This window comes from Macrobrachium rosenbergii, chromosome 9 (genome assembly GCF_040412425.1).
Source record: "Macrobrachium rosenbergii isolate ZJJX-2024 chromosome 9, ASM4041242v1, whole genome shotgun sequence".
In the NCBI taxonomy this organism is placed as follows: domain Eukaryota; kingdom Metazoa; phylum Arthropoda; class Malacostraca; order Decapoda; family Palaemonidae; genus Macrobrachium; species Macrobrachium rosenbergii.
This window is the reverse complement of record NC_089749.1, coordinates 57,947,732-57,966,830: the sequence shown is the minus strand read 5'-3', so window position 1 is coordinate 57,966,830 and position 19,099 is coordinate 57,947,732. Positions and strand designations below refer to the sequence as shown.

The window sequence follows — 19,099 nt, the reverse complement described above, 5'->3', positions numbered from 1 at the left end:
TCCTAACAATTATTTCATAGCGCAGTTGCGAGGTTTTCCTCCTGTTACACCTTTCAAAGATACCTGCTCTCAATTTCCTTTTCAGCGCTGAATGACCTCTTAGGTCTCAGTGCTTGGCCTTTGGCCTAAATTCGATATTCCTCTCCATTCCTATTCCATTCAGTTAAGAAGACTAGAGGATTCTTGATATCCGGGAAGTCTAGTTGCCAAAGACTGCCGTTTGGTTTCCCCTAAATTGAGATTAATGTGCTTAAAAGACTAAAAACCACTCTTTGATTGCCAAAGGACGGACAAACCCATATGGTTACCAGCAACTACTTCTGTAATTATTGCGTAATTATGAAGCTTCTTAGACAATCGCCTGGTAAATACCAGTCTCGTTGGAACTGAGTTCAGGGGTGAGGACGGTAGTCATCGTCTTTCCAATTCTAGGAAAATGCAGCTTTAAATTTCATTAAATCTAGTATTAATTATTTTCTCTATATATTTAATAACTTTTTTTACTATTTTATATTAGCCTCTGTTCCTACCCATGTTCTGTGAGTAGATGGAGTTGCTGAAAACTAGTTTTTCTATCAAAACTCTTGAAGTATTATTTTAAAAAATTTTATTTTTTTTTTTTTTTTCTGTTTTGTTTTGTTATGGAATACTGGTAATCATAGCTGTTTGGAATTCAGTAACCTTTCCATCACATTTACCTATGTACTGAATGTACAGTGCTTGTGAGGTTTTGTCTATCTGTGTTATTATGTAATCTACATCTGTTCACTAATATTTATGCACATGATATATATATATATATATATATATATATATATATATATATATATATATATATATATATATTTATATATATACAGTATATTTATATATATACAGTATATTTATATATTTATGTATGTATCTATACACACATGAAAATGTATGTATGTATATACATACACACCATATACATACACCATATACTGTATGTACACACGCATACATACATACGTACATACACCATATATGTGACACATACATACATACATACCGTACACACATACATACATATACATTATACGCTCTGAGTCACTATCATATACGAAGCAACAACAATAATCTGAACGTAACATCAGCCTCCTTAAATTATTCATTGGCTCCGCTTAGTCCACCATTAAAGGTGTTATGATACCGGGTAAAGGGAACGCGGCGGGAAACACGGCCGAGGTAATAATTATCCCAGAGGCTTCTTCTTCTTCTTCTTCTTCTTCTTCTGCGCTGCAAAAGGACACAGATAAGTCTTGAGGACTGCGAATGACGTATATAACTACAGTCTGCAGTGTAGATGAATGTGGTATGAAGTGTGTACGTTTTTTATATATATATATATATATATATATATATATATATATATATATATATATATATATATATATATATATATATAGAGAGAGAGAGAGAGAGAGAGAGAGAGAGAGAGAGAGGAGATGTGTGTGTATATATTTACTAATATATGTATATATACAGTATTTATATGTATATATTACAATTGTCGGCTTTCTTCCTAAAGAGAGAGTGGTGGTGGGGGGGGGAACCTCGTAATGCGTTTACCTTCTCTTCACGACATTTGGGATGAGGTTGTCAGCCCCATTCTATTGTCCACCTTGAATGCGACCCATCGCAGTGGACCGACCACCAAGTGCATGCATAATTCACTGTTTGCGTCCTTGGGGTTGATTTTGGTGACCCTGCCTCCACCATTTCTCCCTGGTGGTGTCCTACGGCAGGGAACTTAGTTAAGTTGCTTCGTCCCACGCCTGGGATCGATCTCGGGACTTTTCAAATTCAAATTTTTATTCATATGCAGTTATATATAATTACATGAATTACATATATTTTTAAAACATCAATAATAATAATAATAATAATAATAATAATAATAATAGTAATAATAATAATAATAATAATAATAATAATAATAATAATAATAATAATAATAATAATAATAATCTTACTATATACTTTGCTCTGTTTAAACTGAATACTTTAAGGGAAATAGAGTTGCCTTCTCGACCCTCTCTTATATTACACTTATTTTTCATGCATGGGCATATGGGTAATATGCATGGATATACTGTTAATCAACAGATGAAGAAATAAACACACAGGCAAACAGATAAACAACCAAATGAAACAAAAAAAAAAACACCAAGAGGCCTCTATTAAAACATTCATAACAAAGGGTAAACTCTTACACAATATTTTTGTGGCATCCCTTCCACTCGAAATGTCAGAGAACCACCGATTTAAAACAAAACGGTTCGTGGATCATTCTCCTCCAGAGCGTGGAATTTGTCTGTGACAGGTGTGGTGTGCGTCCCTCCCTGGACAAAGGTGAAAGGTAATGATTTAAGGTCGTGATTCGACCTTCGGAATGTCGGTGGCTTTGAAATTCGGGTCTTTTTTTAAATGATCCAGTCGGTATTGTTTTGTTTACTTTTTGAGAATTCGATACAGACACCACGCCACTGACAAACGAGTTACCGTACTCTTGATGCCAATTTAAGCACAGTTTGATATAAGATCAATACAGCACTGCACGTTTTTTCATCCTAAAGCACAATACGCTGTAAATAGTGTTATTGTATGTATGAAATAGGAGCGCAGAACAAAATTTGAACTTAAGGGTGGCAAAGGGGAGCGCTCTGAACACAATTTTATTTTGCAATTCTGTTTGTGTGCATCTCTGAATGTTTGTAAGTTGAATGTTTGGAAGTAGGGTGGTGTCTGTACTGTATTTGGATCTGAATGTTTGTAAGTTGAATGTTGTTCGTAAGTAGGGTGGTGTCTGTACTGTGTTGTGATCTGAATGTTTGTAAATTGAATGTTGTTCGTTCGTAGGGTGGTGTCTGTACTGTGTTGTGATCTGAATGTTTGTAAGTTGAATGTTGTTCGTAAGTAGGGTTGTGGTGTCTGTGATCTGTGTTGTGATCTGAATGCGTTGTTCATAAGTATGTCTTTTTGTTTGATCTGAATGTTTGTAAGTTGAATGTTGTTCGTAAGTAGGGTGGTGTCTGTACTGTGTTTTGATCTGAATGTTTGTAAGTTGAATGTTGTTCGTAAGTAGGGTGGTGTCTGTACTGTGTTTTGATCTGAATGTTTGTAAGTTGAATGTTGTTTGAAGTCTGTTTCTGTACTTGTTGTGATCTGAATGTTTGTGTTGAATGTTGTTCTGTAAAGGGTGGTGTCTGTACTGTGTTTTGATCTGAATGTTTTGTAAGTTGAATGTTGTTTGTGGGTGGTGTCTGTACTGTGTTGTGATCTGAATGTTTGTAAGTTGAATGTTGTTCGTAAGTAGGGTGGTGTCTGTACTGTATTTGGATCTGAATGTTTGTAAGTTGAATGTTGTTCGTAAGTAGGGTGGTGTCTGTACTGTGTTGTGATCTGAATGTTTGTAAGTTGAATGTTGTTCGTAAGTAGGGGGTGTCTGTACTGGTTTTGATCTGAATGTTTGTAGTTGAATGTTGTTCTGTAGGGTGGTGTCTTTACTGTGTTTTGATCTGAATGTTTGTAAGTTGAATGTTGTTCGTAAGTAGGGTTGTGTCTGTACTGTGTTGTGATCTGAATGTTTGTAAGTTGAATGTTGTTCGTAAGTAGGGTTGTGTCTGTACTGTGTTGTGATCTGAATGTTTGTTTGAATGTTGTTCGTAAGTATACTGTGTTTTGATCTGAATGTTTGTAAGTTGAATGTTGTAAGTAGGGTTGTGTCTGTCTGTGATCTGAATGTTTGTAAGTTGAATGTTGTTCGTAAGTAGGGTGGTGTCTTTACTGTGTTGTGATCTGAATGTTTGTAAGTTGAATGTTGTTCGTAAGTAGGGTGGTGTCTTTCTGTGATCTGAATGTTTTTAAGTTGAATGTTGTTCTGAATGTTTGATCTGAATGTTTGTAAGTTGAATGTTGTTCGTAAGTAGGGTGGTGTCTGTACTGTGTTGTGATCTGAATGTTTGTAAGTTGAATGTTGTTCTGTAATCTGAATGTTTGTAAGTTGAATGTTGTTCGTAAGTAGGGTTGTGTCTTTTGTGTTGTGATCTGAATGTTTTGTTGATGTTGTTCGTAAGTAGGGTTGTGTTTGTACTGTGTTGTGATCTGAATGTTTTTGTAAGTTGAATGTTGTTGTAAGTAGGGTGTTGTCTGTACTGTGTTGTGATCTGAATGTTTGTAAGTTGAATGTTGTTCGTAAGTAGGGTTGTGTCTGTACTGTGTTGTGATCTGAATGTTTGTAAGTTGAATGTTGTTCGTAAGTAGGGTTGTGTCAGTACTGTGTTGTGATCTGAATGTTTGTAAGTTGAAATGTTGTGATCTGAATGTTTGTAAGTTGAATGTTGGGTAGGGTGGTGTCTTTACTGTTTTGATCTGAATGTTTGTAAGTTGAATGTTGTTGTGATCTGTGTTTGATCTGAATGTTTGTAAGTTGAATGTCTTTACTGTGTTGTGATCTGAATGTTTGTAAGTTGAATGTTGGGTAGGGTGTCTTTACTGTGTTTTGATCTGAATGTTTGTAAGTTGAATGTAGTGGTGGTGTCTTTACTGTGTTTTGATCTGAATGTTTGTAAGTTGAATGTTGTTGTAAGTAGGGTAATTTTGATCTGAATGTGTTGTGATCTGAATGTTTGTAAGTTGAATGTTGTTCGTAAGTAGGGTGGTGTCTGTACTGATCTGAATGTTTGTAAGTTGAATGTTGTTTGTAGGGTGGGTGTCTGTACTGTGTTGTGATCTGAATGTTTTTAAGTTGAATGTTGTTCGTAAGTAGTTGAATGTTGTGTTTGTAGAAGTTGAAAGTAGGGTGGTGTTTTGATCTGAATGTTTGTAAGTTGAATGTTGTTCGTAAGTAGGGTGGTGTGTGTTTTGATCTGAATGTTTGTAAGTTGAATGTTGTTCGTAAGTAGTGAGGTACTGTGTTCTGATCTGAATGTTTGTAAGTTGAATGATCTGTGGTGTCTTACTGTGTTTGATCTAAGTTGAATGTTGTTCGTAAGTAGGGTGGTGTCTTTACTGTGTTTTGATCTGAATGTTTGTAAGTTGAATGTTGTTCGTAAGTAGGGTGGTGTCTGTACTGTGTTGTGATCTGAATGTTTGTAAGTTGAATGTTGTTCCATTAAAGTGGGTTGTGTCTGTACTGTGTTGTGATCTGAATGTTTGTAAGTTGAATGTTGTTCGTAAGTAGGGTGGTGTCTTTCTGTGTTTTGATCTGAATGTTTGTAAGTTGAATGTTGTTCGTAAGTAGGGTGTGTCTTTACTGTGTTTTGATCTGAAAGGTGGTGTCTGTACTGTGTTGTGATCTGAATGTTTGTAAGTTAAGTAGGGTGGTGTCTTTACTGTGTTGTGATCTGAATGTTTGTAAGTTGAATGTTGTTCGTAAGTAGGGTTGTGTCTGTACTGTGTTGTGATCTGAATGTTTGTAAGTTGAATGTTGTTCGTAAGTAGGGTGGTGTCTTTACTGTGTTGTGATCTGAATGTTTGTAAGTTGAATGTTGTTCGTAAGTAGGGTTGTGTCTGTACTGTGTTGTGATCTGAATGTTTGTAAGTTGAATGTTGTTCGTAAGTAGGGTGGTGTCTTTACTGTGTTGTGATCTGAATGTTTGAGTTGAATGTTGAGGGTGGTGTCTTTACTGTGTTTTGATCTGAATGTTTGTAAGTTGAATGTTGTTTCAAGTAGGGTGGTGTCTTTACTGTGTTTTGATCTGAATGTTTGTAAGTTGAATGTTGTTCGTAAGTAGGGTGGTGTCTGTACTGTGTTGTGATCTGAATGTTTGTAAGTTGAATGTTGTTCGTAAGTAGGGTGGTGTCTGTACTGTGTTTCGGACGAGGACGTTGTTCATGTTAGTTGATAATGGTAGTACCAACATTTATTTATTGATATTAAAAGCAATTGACAGACAGATAATTTTCAGTGTCAGATCATTTATTATCTATAGATAATCTTTATGAATTATTAATTCATCGTCATTGATTATTAATAATATAAATAACTTTTAGTCAAATATATTAATTATCTCTAATTATTATCTCTATGAATTATCAATCATCGTCATGGATTATTAATGAATATAGATCATTTTTAATCAAAGATATTGAGTATCTCTGATGATTACTTGTAATTATTAATAAGAATGAATATTTATGACTAATACTTATTACTAACAGCTATTGTTAACTGGTAATGATCAGAATTTATTTACAGGTAGGCCTAAATGATATGCTCCTGAGGAAGAATTATAGAGAAAAAGATTAACTTTTTCAGTTAGGAAAGTAATGAAAGTGGAAGAAAAGAAAGCAAAAGTCATGTAGACATTTAGCCTTTACAAGTTCTGCAAGTCAGTATATCAGTATCCAGTGTCCTATAGAGCATTGAACGATTGAAAAAGAATTGGAAGAATTGGGTGGGAGCTAATTTTATTAAAGACTTTTTATTTCTTTTTATTTTTTGCATAACTGAAAAGAGAAGCATGTTGAATAATTATTGTTTTGTAAAGTTCGTACACCTTACGGAATTGGATTAACATCTTCAATTGAAGGTTCTTGTAACGGAGTGGATCTTTTCATTATTTTGTTGCACACTCACATTATATATAAATATCTATATATATATATATATATATATATATATATATATATATATATATATATATATATATATATATATATATATATATATATATATATATATATATATATATATATATATATATATATATATATATATATATATATATACGTTATGTTATGCGTGTTTGTGTGTGCATATAATGTATGTATTCATGAGTATATTTATATATGTAATATATATATGAAATTTTTTTATCACACCGTGATTTATACACATTCATGAAGCTACAAATGTTGTTTAATATCAAATTCACGCTACCTCGGGAATATCTCCGAAGGGGAATGGTCGCCGAAGGGGAATTTATAAGTGATAAATGGATTGATGTTGAACAACATGTGTAGCTTCATGAAAATATATATATATATATATATATATATATATATATATATATATATATATATATATATATATATATATATATATACACATGCATACATACATAAAGAAAGGGCGGACATCTTGGATTTTAGAGGCAGAGTAGGGAAGCAATTTCCTACATTCAGACAGACAAATTATATTGTAAGAGGTTACAGCCACTCCCCTACAAAACAAACAGGACATAAAAGGAAGCCGCCATCTTGGATGTGCATTAGAGCTAGTAGCCATCTCGCACCGGAGAAAGAAACAGAACGAAGTAAATGCATCGCATTTGTAACACGTAGAGTGGCGTCGTTTACCTTGGGAAAAGAAAGCGAGCCATTACTTAAGGCTCTTGGCAGCGTCCCTTCGGCCCTCAGCTTCAACCCCTTGTATCCCTTTTACTCTACCTCCATTTATATTCTCTCTTCCATCTTGCTATCCACCCTCTCCTAACACTTGGTTCATAGTGCAACTGAGAGGTTTTCCTCCTGTTACACCTTTCAAACCCTTCTGCTCTCACTCTCAATTTGCCTTTCAGAGCTTGGCCTTTTTGCCTGAGTTCTGTATTCCATTCCATTCCAAGAGGTCTTCTTTGTCTCGGCTGAAGGGAAAAAATAGTGTGAGAAGCTCAGAAAGCCTTAAGGTCAAGAATTCTTCTGGAGGGGTCATCATTTCCCTCAGACTTCATGTCACTCTCTCGACTTTCAGGAGAGACCATGGTAGAGAAACGAAAACACTATGACAGGTAGAAAGGACGAGCCATCTAGTATATCCAGCCCTCATTTGGTCAGCTTTAATTCTACAGGTCTCGCGAGTTTCTTGTTCTTCAGCGTCATGGCTGATTTCGAATGGGTTTCTTTAGTTTCCTCTGGGATATATCGGGGTTTTCACCTTAATTTGCCCTCACTTTTTCTCTCCGCCCTCAGATCTTGAAGACTACTGAGGCTAGAGGGCTGCAGATTGGTATGTTGATCATCCAACCTCCAATCATCGAACTTACCAAATTGCAGCCGTCTAGCCTCAGTAGTTTTTATCTTATTTTTAAGTTTAAAGTTAGCCATAATCGCGCTTCTGACAACTATATAGGATGGGCCGCCACCGGGCCGTGGTTAAAATTTCGTGGGCCGCTGCTCATACAACATTATACCGAGACCATCGAAAGACAGATCAATTTTCGGTGGCCTTGATTATACGCTGTAGCGGCTGTGCAGAAAACTCGATTGCGCCGAAGAAACTTCGGCGCATTTTTTACTTGTTAATTTCTGGCGCAGATTTTCAAGTGTCTGCACCGTGTGCTCGGAAGTCGTCCTTACAGTATAAACCTTTAGATTAATAAGAAGCTGAACATCATAATTATTATTATTATTTTTGTGTAATAAAATTCTACAATTATATAGTAAATTGTATTACTGCAATCTTTTACATAATAACTCAGTTTACCATATAATTATGGATTTTTATTACACAACTGATTTCCACGAGATTGTGAGTTTCTTCTTCTTCTTCTTCTTCTTCTTCTTCTTCTTCTTCTTCTTCTTCTTCTATTATTGTTATTCAGAAGATGACCCTATTCATATGGAACGAGCCCACCAAAGGGGCCATTGACTTGAGATTCAAGCTTCCAAGGAATATGGTGTTCATTAGAATGACGTAACAGAAGGTAGTGGGAAATACAGAAAGAAGAGATCACTTATTATCAAAGAAAGAATAAATTAACAAATAAAATTATCTGAAATCGAATCTGAGTTTTAGGAGTACTTGCCAGAAAGGAAAAAAATATGAAAAATGAAGAAAAAAAATTAATTACTTAAGGTTTATTAGGGGTCGTGAAAAAGCAAATTTCAGTAAAAAAAAAAAGTATTTAGGGAGAAGAATGGTTGGTGCCGTTTAGATTAAGCCGGATGTGTTCCAGCACGACCCTTTGCCCAGTCCAAGTGGTAAGACGTCAGAGGGAATAAGAGGAAATAAACAGGCTAGGTGTAGGCCTCCGGGCTCGGACCGACCAACCGAAAGAAAAGAACTGGCAACCTTTCCAAGTATTGGCTTGGGAGACGATGATTAGTGCTGTTTAGATTAAGCCGGCCGTATTCCAGCACGATCTCTTGCCCAGTCAAAGTAGTAAGATGTCTGAGGGAACAAGAGGGAATAAACAAGCTCGGTGTAGGCCTCCGGGCTCGGACCGACCAACCGAAAGGAAAGAACTGGGCAACTTTTCCAAGTGTCGGCTTGAAATGTCATCGGGAACCTGGAAACACAACGGAGCTTGAGCGCTATCGAACCGTCATCTTTCAGAACTTGAAAAGGACGATGGTCGTGTCCACTGCGATCACTTGCAAAGTGAGCGTAGAGGGAAATAAAAAAAGAGGAGATAGTCAGGAGATGAAATGCAGCGGAAAAAGAAAGAGGAAGAGAGAGAGAGAGATTCAAACGCTTTTCTGGAACGCAATATTGGGGTCATTGTCGCGAATTCTATCCGTGTGAAAACAGAAATTGGATCTCTTTGTGGCGCGCGTTGCTTGTATGCGTTCGTGCATGTGTTCGTTCAGGCATATGCACGTCCACTTCCCACGCACACACATATAACGTTTTATGAAGGAGAGAGAGAGAGAGAGAGAGAGAGAGAGAGAGAGAGAGAGAGAGAGAGAGAGAGAGAGATATTGTTATGTACTATTTCTGTGACAGATTAAGGGCAAGAAAGAATGTTGCTTGGATGTATGTTGCCGAGCAGACATTCATAGGGACATTCATGAATTAGAAGGAAAAAGAGAGAGAGAGAGAGAGAGAGAGAGAGAGAGAGAGAGAGAGAGCGAGCGAGCACATATTGTGTATGTACCTGCGCGTTGAAATAGAAACGCTTGTAATCGTTCACATTACACTTGTTTATCATATCTGAGAGAGAGAGAGAGAGAGAGAGAGAGAGAGAGAGAGAGAGAGAGAGAGAGAGAGAAAGGACACTTTTTGTGTATGTACCAGCACAGTGAATCATAAACGCTTATAGCTGTTCACGTTGCACTCCTCTGTCATGTCTGAGAGAGAGAGAGAGAGAGAGAGAGAGAGAGAGAGAGAGAGAGAGAGAGAGCACTTTTTGTGTATGTACCAGCAAAGTGAATCGTAAACGCTTATAGCTGTTCACATTGCACTCCTCTGTCATGTCTGAAAGAGAGAGAGAGAGAGAGAGAGAGAGAGAGAGAGAGAGAGAGAGAGAGAGAGAAACGACATTTTATGTATGTGCCCGCACATTGAATCATAAACGCTTCACAATTCACTCCTCTGCCATGATGTCTGAGAGAGAGAGAGAGAGAGAGAGAGAGAGAGAGAGAGAGAGAGAGAGAGAGAGAGAGAGAGAGAAAGGACACTTTTTGTGTATGTACCAGCAAAGTGAATCATAAACGCTTATAGCTGTTCACATTGCACTCCTCTGTCATGTCTGAAGAGAGAGAGAGAGAGAGAGAGAGAGAGAGAGAGAGAGAGAGAGAGAGAGAAACGACATTTTATGAATGTGCCCGCACATTGAATCATAAACGCTTCACAATTCACTCCTCTGCCATGATGTCTGAGAGAGAGAGAGAGAGAGAGAGAGAGAGAGAGAGAGAGAGAGAGAGAAACGAGACTGGAGTTGCACAAGCAATTAGGAACTGCAGGGACGGTGCAAAGGAAAAGAAGGTGTAATTAGTGAGGGCACCTGAACATTATATATATATATATATATATATATATATATATATATATATATATATATATATATATATATATATATATATATATATATATATATATATATATATATATATATGTATATATATATATATATATATATATATATATATATATATATATATATATATATATATATATATATATACTAATATGCAGCTTCTTCTTCTGCCATTATCTCTCCATTCACCTCATCCACCTTCATCATCATCATCATCATCGTCGGTTTCGTCTCCGCTTCCTTTGTGCCGCATTAACGAAAACTCATTAAAGTCATAAGCGGCGATTCATTTATCTGCATAATAATGTGATTTCTCTTTGTCAATGAATTTCCCCTCGTCTTCATTAAGAGAAAGGGGAAAGCGCGCCCTGTAAAATGGGGATTGCGTCTAATGGCTCTCCCCTCGCAACTAAAAAAGGAAGGAAGCGTAGCACGCATTACGTGCTTCTTGGAGAAGTACGAACGATATGCTGCGGTAGCCTCCGCGTTATTGGAGTCCTTGAATACTGTATACCACCCAAGTTTACAATAGTTATTTTGGATCCCGTAGGTGGGTAAGTGCATTACTTGAGGTTCTTTGCGGCGTTCCTTAGGCCCCTACCTGGAACCCCTTTCATTCCTTTTACTGTACCTCCATTCGTGTTCTCTCTCTTTCATCTTACTTTCCGCCCTCTTCTAAGCATTATTTCATAGTGCAACTGCCAGGTTTTCCTCCTGTTACACCTTCGTAACCTTTCTCTCTGTTTTCCATTCAGCACTGAGTGGCCTCATAGGTCACAGCGCTTGGCCTTCGGGCTAAATTGTATATTCTTTAATAGTTATGGCAGTTTTTGTTGTCGCTCCGCTCGCTTGCTCGCTCGCTTGCTTGCTTGCTTGCTCCGCGTATATCGTGCTTCTCTCTCTCTCTCTCTCTCTCTCTCTCTCTCTCTCTCTCTCTCTCTCTCTCTCTCCCCTTCTATTAAATTTCCTCCTTTTTCTTTGCCGAGTTACTTCTTTCATTCGTGCGTGGTAATGACGTCTTCATTTCTTTTGAGATTAATTAAACGCTTCCTGTTCTCTTCGTGTCCCGCCGCTTCTTCGCTTGTAGATGTCGATCTAAAACTGGTGACGCTTTTAATTTTTAGTTTTCCGTAAAAGAAAACTATTGTGCCGGCTTTGTCTGTCCGTCCCCACGTTTTCTGTCCGTCAACACTTTGTCTGTCCGCACTTCTACTTTCCGCCCTTAGATCTTAAAAACCATTGAGGCTAGAGGGCTGCAAATTGGTATGTTGATCATGCACCCTCCAGTCATCAAACATACCAAATTGCAGCCCTCTAGCCTCAGTAATTTTTATTTTATTTAAGGTTAAAGTTAGCCATGATCTGCGTCTGAGGTGCCAACAACACAGGCCACTACCGGGCCGTGGCTGAAAGTGTCATGGGCCGCGGCTAAGAGTTTCATGGGCCGTGGGTGAAAGTTTCATACAGCATTATGCGCTGTACAGAAAACTCGATTGCACCGAAGAAACTTCGGCGCATTATTTACTTGTTTGTTTTTGTTTTTGTTGTGTTTTACATGGTCATTACTCTAATTTACTCTGATAATTAGATAACATCGTCTGGTCTTCGTTATTACTGTTATTTATAATTACTGATATTATTGACCATTATACCACTTTACTGCTTCCATTTATCAGCTTATTTTCAGATAGCTATAGCAGTTAAGCTTTATTTCAACAATTGTCGACAGCGGTTTCGAAAAAGGGCTTGATCTGAAATTGATTAACATTTACATTAATCTTCCGGTTAATTTGTTTTGATCATTGACTTTATATACTAATATTGTTGCGTACGTATAACAAAATTTTTAGGTTAAGCGCGCTTGTATCTACTCTTTTGTCCACCTGTAATTTTTCTCAAAAGGGACTGTTGTTGGATGGCACCTGTCTTTTACAGTTTAAAAAACTTAAATTCATTAAGTGTTTTAATGTAAAGTAGAGCCATTGCCACAGGACGCATTATTGTTCAAAGAGTATAAAAATTAGGATCATGTCAAGATTAGCGAACCCAACATCATATCAAGAACGGCGAACCCAATGATCCCCATGTGCCAACCCTTTCCGGTCCGACCTCCAATTCCACATGAGGGCTAGTACTAAACACGGCGAAACAGTGATTCGCCGTGTTTAGTACTAGCCCCTGGGGGTCAAATGTATATCGCCTTGTTTAGTACTAGCCCCTGGTGATCAAACGTCTGATACCGAAGTGTTCATGTCTAGAACAGCGAAGCCGATTATTCCCATGTAAAGAATAACGAACCCAATAATCTTCTTGTAAAGAATAGCGAACCCTGCTGCTAGTGGGTTCGCTAATCTTGGCGTGATCCAAATATTATATATTTTGATAATGTTTGGCTCATCGTAAGATTTTAAGACAACAGTGTAAAGCCTTCGCCAATTTTAGAATTGTCGTGAAATATTAAGATACATCTCATGAATTCTCTCAAACTTGGATCAAAAACTCAAGGAATTCTTAATCGGTTAATCTGATGCCAAGTTGTTACGAATTTCTGTCCGAATGTAGTCACGTATAAAACACTACGTGGAATTGTTGCACCCAAGATGTCTCAGGAACAATATCTTCCTTTGCATCCGCTTGTTTAGGATTTTACCATGCCCAAAAATGGAGTTCGTTGCCCTGATGCTGCCTACATTTCTCTCAAGAAAAATAAATATATGGACCCTATCGCCCCTAGTTTGACAAACTGGCGTAAGCCGTGTTTTCCCCGTTCTGAGAAAATGGACTTTAAAGATGTTGATATTATTCAGAGCTTCGGCTCAGCTCAGCTTCTGTATATAGAAAACTTTGGCAATTTGAGCCACGTCTTACACGTATACGAAAGGTTAACTATATCAGTAGTGAGTTATCCCCTTCGGGCCAGCCCTAGGAGAGCTGTTAATCAGCTGAGTGGTCTGGTAAAACTAAGGTATACTTAACTTATCCCCGCGTACACACACACACGCACACACACACACACACACACACACACACACACACACTCTGCTCACTTTCCTCATACTTACATGCTTTCATCTTATTTATGCTTCATCCCTTGTTGTATACTGAAGCCATTCCTTAGAATAGAATAGAACATAGAATTTAGGCCAAAGGCCAAGCGCCGGGACCTGTGAGGTCATTCAGCGCTGAAACGGAAATTAACAGTAAAAAGGTTTGAATGTTGTAACAGGAGGAAAACCTCCAGTTGCACAATTGAAAAATTGTTAGGAGAGGGTTGAGGAAAGTAAAATGGAAGAAAGAGAATGTGAACGGAGGTACAGTTAAAGGAATGAAAGGGGTTGCACTGACGGCCCTAACCCCCTACGGGAGAAGCCATTCCTTGGCTACACCTTTGTCACCTCATTTAGCCACCACTTTCTTCACACCAACATTCCGTTTCCTTCCAGGACTTCCGAATAACGAGCGCTTTTCTCCGATATTTCTCCCATTTTCTCCGCCTGACCAAGCCACCTCATTATAATGATCCATGATTTTCTCTTTTACTAGCGGAAACCAGTTATGATACCTTCATGTATGCATCTCTCGTTCTTTCTACCCTTATCGCTTGAGAGATGCAACTTGAACAATAATTTCTACGGCTTCTACTCTTTCTTTACATTTGCTTCTTGTCATAATAGCATTCATAAGAGTTGGTGAGCACATTCTTTTTAGCTACAAATAGTTTCTGTGCTCTGTCTTGCTTTAACCAGTTGATGATCTGACTTGTCTTACCACACCGCCATACGCACAATTACATAAGAAATCTTGCAGCCTCCAACTACTCTATTACACTGATACAGTTTAAACTACCTACTCTCAATTTCCTTTCCAGGGCTGAATGACCTGATAGGTCCCAGTGCTTTGGCCTTTGGCCTAGAGCCTAGACTCTATATTCCATTCCATTCCTCGAGTTTCCTCCTTCCTCAGTAGACTACTTTCAAAGCCATGTCTCTCCATCAGTCTCATTTCATGCCTTATTTCCCCAAGATAGCCTTTATTTCCCCAACTCATTCCTTATTTCCCCAAGGCATCCCTTATTTCTCCGAGACAGTCCTTATTTCCCCAAGGCATTCTTTATTTCCCCAAGGTATTCCTTATTTCCCCAAGGCATTCCTTATTTCCCCAAGGCGTTCCTTATTTTCCCAAGACGTTCCTTATTTCCCCAAGGCATTCCTTATTTCCCCAAGACATTCCTTCTTCCCCCAAGACAGTCCTTACATCACTAAAGCATTCCCTATTTCCCCAAGACATTCCTTATTTCCCCAAGGCTTTCCTTATTTCCCCAAGACCGTCCTTATATCCCCAAGGCATTCCCTATTTCCTCAAGACATTCGTTATTTCCCCAAAACATTCGTTATTTCTCCAAGGGATTCCTTATTTCCCCAAGACATTCCTTATTTCCCCAAGACATTTCTTATATCCCCAAGGCATTCCCTATTTCCCCAAGGCATTCCCTGTTTCCCCAAAGAGTTCCCTATTTCCCCAAGGCATTCCTTATTTCACCAAGTCGTTCCTTATTTCCCCAAGGCATTCCTTATATCCCCAAGACAGTCCTTATACCCCGAGGCATTCCCTATTTCCCCAAGACAGTCCTTATATCCCCGAGGCATTCCCTACTTCCCCAGGGCATTCCTTATTTCCTCAAGACATTCCTTATTTCCCCAAGGCATTCTTTATTTCCTCAAGACATTCCTATTTCCCCAAGACATTCCTTATTCCTCCAAGGCATTAAGTAAATAAGGAATGTCTTGGGGAAAAAAGGAATGTCTTGGGAAGATAAAGAATCCCTTATTTCCCCAAGACAACCTTCGTAGAATCTGTTGTTCCCTGTCCTAAACTTGTCTAAATCTTGCCCTGAAAACTAGTCAGGTTCAACTCCGTAGGGAAGGGGGGCGGGTGTGTTAGTGCCATCAGTGCACCTCACGCGCGGTGCACTGTAGGCATTACTTTTGGTTCTTTGCAGTCTCCTGTTGCACTTTTGTAATCTTTTACTTTCAGTTTTCCTTTCAGCACTGACTAACCTTAAGGGTCACAGCACTTGGCCTTCGGCCTAAATGGCATATGCTATTCTGTTTTAGTCAGGATCAAAATACTGCCGGCGCCACTACCACGAGCGCTGAGGCTGAACCGCCGCCAGTCGTTCGATTATCGAAGCTAAGAAACGGTTCTGATCAGCACCTGGATAGGTGACCGCCAGGGAACGGTGCGTGGTGGTCACCCACTCAAGCAGTGACCAAACCCGGCGTTGTTTTAACTACGTTGGTCTCTCGACCAGGGGTGCAGCTTCGGGTACAATAGTCGATTATCCGTTCTTTTGTTGTGTGAAACCTTGTTCCTGTTGTAAATTTAGTTGCGGCAAAATGCAGGAAGTTTTATTTTGCATATCTGTTTCAGTTATATATATATATATATATATATATATATATATATATATATATATATATATATATATATATATATATATATATATATATATATATATATATATATATATATAATTGACACAGTCACGTGTGGAAAGAAATAAATTTCTGACTCACATCAGGATCGGACCCAGGTCTTTCAATTGAGACCTGGGTTCGATCCTGATGTGAGTCAGAAATTTATATATATAGATACACATACACGTATATAGATATAGATATATACACACATATATATGACTATATAGATATCGACACATATATATATATATAAATTTATATATATATATATATATAGGTTGGTCCATATCTTCTTACTTTTTATATATATATATATATTTTTTATATTGTATATTTTTAGAGAGATTTTGTTTTGTTTTTACGTTGTCCTTTTTAATTGTCCCTTCTATTTTTAATTTTTCTATTTGTAACCCATTGTGCTTAATTTTTTAAATTTAAATTTATACCCTTTTTGTAATTTATGTTATTTATTTTATACAGCCCTCGAAAATGTAATGAAGCCATTACGAAACGTCGGGAATAAACTGACCCTTTTTAGTAAGTCTTTATGTCCGCCTCCCCATTGATGTATACCTGGCTGTGGCCACTGCTGTTTGGATATATATATATATATATATATATATATATATATATATATATATATATATATATATATATATATATATATATATATATATATATATATATATATATATATATATATATATATATATATATATATATATGACATTTATGGTCATACCAAGAATATTTGTATCTTCTTGTCTTTTATGAAACCTGGTGTATCTAATTTTTATATTATACTCTAATGCTTTTCATTATTTTCTCAAAAAACAGATCCGGTCAAAACTGAGACTCGAACGGCAGTATAGCTGTAACGATACAAGTTCACGATATTCCCTGAATAAAATGAGGTTACTTTAGGTCTATTTCATGTCAGTTATGGATCCTGAAATATTGACGATTTTTTCTCTGGCCTGATGAAAATAACATGTGTTTACATACGCGCCGGTCTGACGATCCGCTGACCATAACTTTCATGACTAATTATCATAAGCTACTCACCTTCAGTATTTCGGTTCTATAGCACTTCTTGATTAACTGTAGACATTCTGCAGTGTGTCGTTTGCAGTCCCAGACGACGGAAGACGCTGCATTTGCACCATCGTTTACACAACGCGAGAACTGGCCTCCCCCCTCTTCATAGAATCCCAACCATGATTTATCTTTGCCCAGAGAACAACCGAACACTTTCAAACTCCGCGAGCTGTCTATGAAAAGCCTGCCATCTTGCGTACGTATCAGATCAGTGCGATTCAGTCGTCAGCAGCCATCGTCGTTTTCGGTTCCCCGAAAGAAAACCCGGCAACAGCAACAGTTAACAGCAGCCGCCGGTGACAACGCTGTCAAGGGTGTCACTAGCGTCAGGTGGAGGAGCACCCAGCGACTACAACCTTTGTTTACAACCGCTGCGTTGACTGGCACACGCACTACACCTCTCCTCTTCCAGGGGAAAAATTAACTCCCTTTTTATTATATTAAAAACGCCAAGAGGTAGCGAATGCCTGCACTCTCGTCTCGAGGAAGGAAGGAAGGAAGGAAGGAAGGAGCTTCCCCCCTTTGTCCGGCGCAGCAGGAAGGTGGTTCGGTTCAGGAGAGCGGCGTAAACAAGTGCCACATGGGAGTGTCACGAGACGGACTGGAGGCCGTAGCGTGTGCAAGGAGCCGGGAGCGACTGCGGAACGTCGTCCTCCGCCGACTGCGGTTCGGACCACACTGACTGACTGCCACTGCCACTCTGCCACTGCCAGTCTCAGAGAGAGAGAGAGAGAGAGAGAGAGGAAATAGAGAGAGGGACCCATGCCTTGGGCGGAACAGGTGAAAGCCATTATCAGCCTGGCCCTCTACCGATAACGTTCGGTAGTCTACCGATTTTTATTCCCTTTAATAAATTGACGAGTCCTCAAGCCGCCCCTCTCTCTCTCTCTCTCTCTCTCTCTCTCTCTCTCTCTCTCTCTCTCTCTCTCTCTCTCTCTACTGATCTTGGTTATTAGCTTTAAATGTACAGAGATGTAAGCTGGTGTTTGGATATCAGTTAATGGTGCAGGAATATAAATCAGAATTTTACTGGCGTATAAAGTCTCGATTGCGTACTCTCAAAAGCTGCCTTTTATTTGCTTACGCACACACGCGCGCGCGCGCGCGGCCACAAACAAACAAACAACACACATATATATTTGTTTGTTCTCAAAAGCTGCCTTTTATTTGCTTACGCGCACACACGCTCGCGCGCGGGCACAAACAAACAAACAACACACATATATTTGCTTGTGCTCAAAAGCTGCCTTTTATTTGCTTACGCACACGCGCGCGCGCGGGCACAAACAAACAAACAACACACGCATATATATATTTGTTTGTGTGCTCAAAACCGGCCTTTTATTTGCTTACGCACACACACGTGCGCTTGCTTGCACAAACAAACAAACAACCAACACACATATATATGTATATATATATATATATATATATATATATATATATATATATATATATATATATATATATATATATATATATATATATATAGAAATCATCAACACACAATCACGTGTGGAACAGAAATAAATTTCTGACTCACGTCGGGATCGAACCCAGGTCTCTCAGGTGGAAAGCAGGCGTTACTGCCATACAAGTCTAAAAAGTTGGAACCTGAGAGCAACTGCACCAGGAATTACCTGGGCAGCTAACGCATACCAGCGAGCGACTCAGCAATGACCCAATAGACAACATTTCATTCGAATTATCCCTTCTGAGTGAATAAGATAGAAATCATCAACACACAATCACGTGTGGAACAGAAATAAATTTCTGACTCACGTCAGGATCGAACCC

General features: G+C 38.3%; 1 protein-coding gene across 1 annotated transcript in view; it reads right to left on the bottom strand.

The window, feature by feature from the left end:
- The window catches only part of LOC136841873 (alpha-1,6-mannosyl-glycoprotein 2-beta-N-acetylglucosaminyltransferase-like), a 155,870-nt gene extending 137,860 nt beyond the window's left edge, over positions 1–18,010 (bottom strand). Inside the window, exon 1 of the mRNA XM_067109288.1 lies at positions 17,270–18,010. The gene's annotated coding sequence lies outside the window, so the exon portion shown is untranslated. The remainder of the gene's footprint in view (positions 1–17,269) is intronic.
- Positions 18,011–19,099: the final 1,089 nt, after the last annotated feature.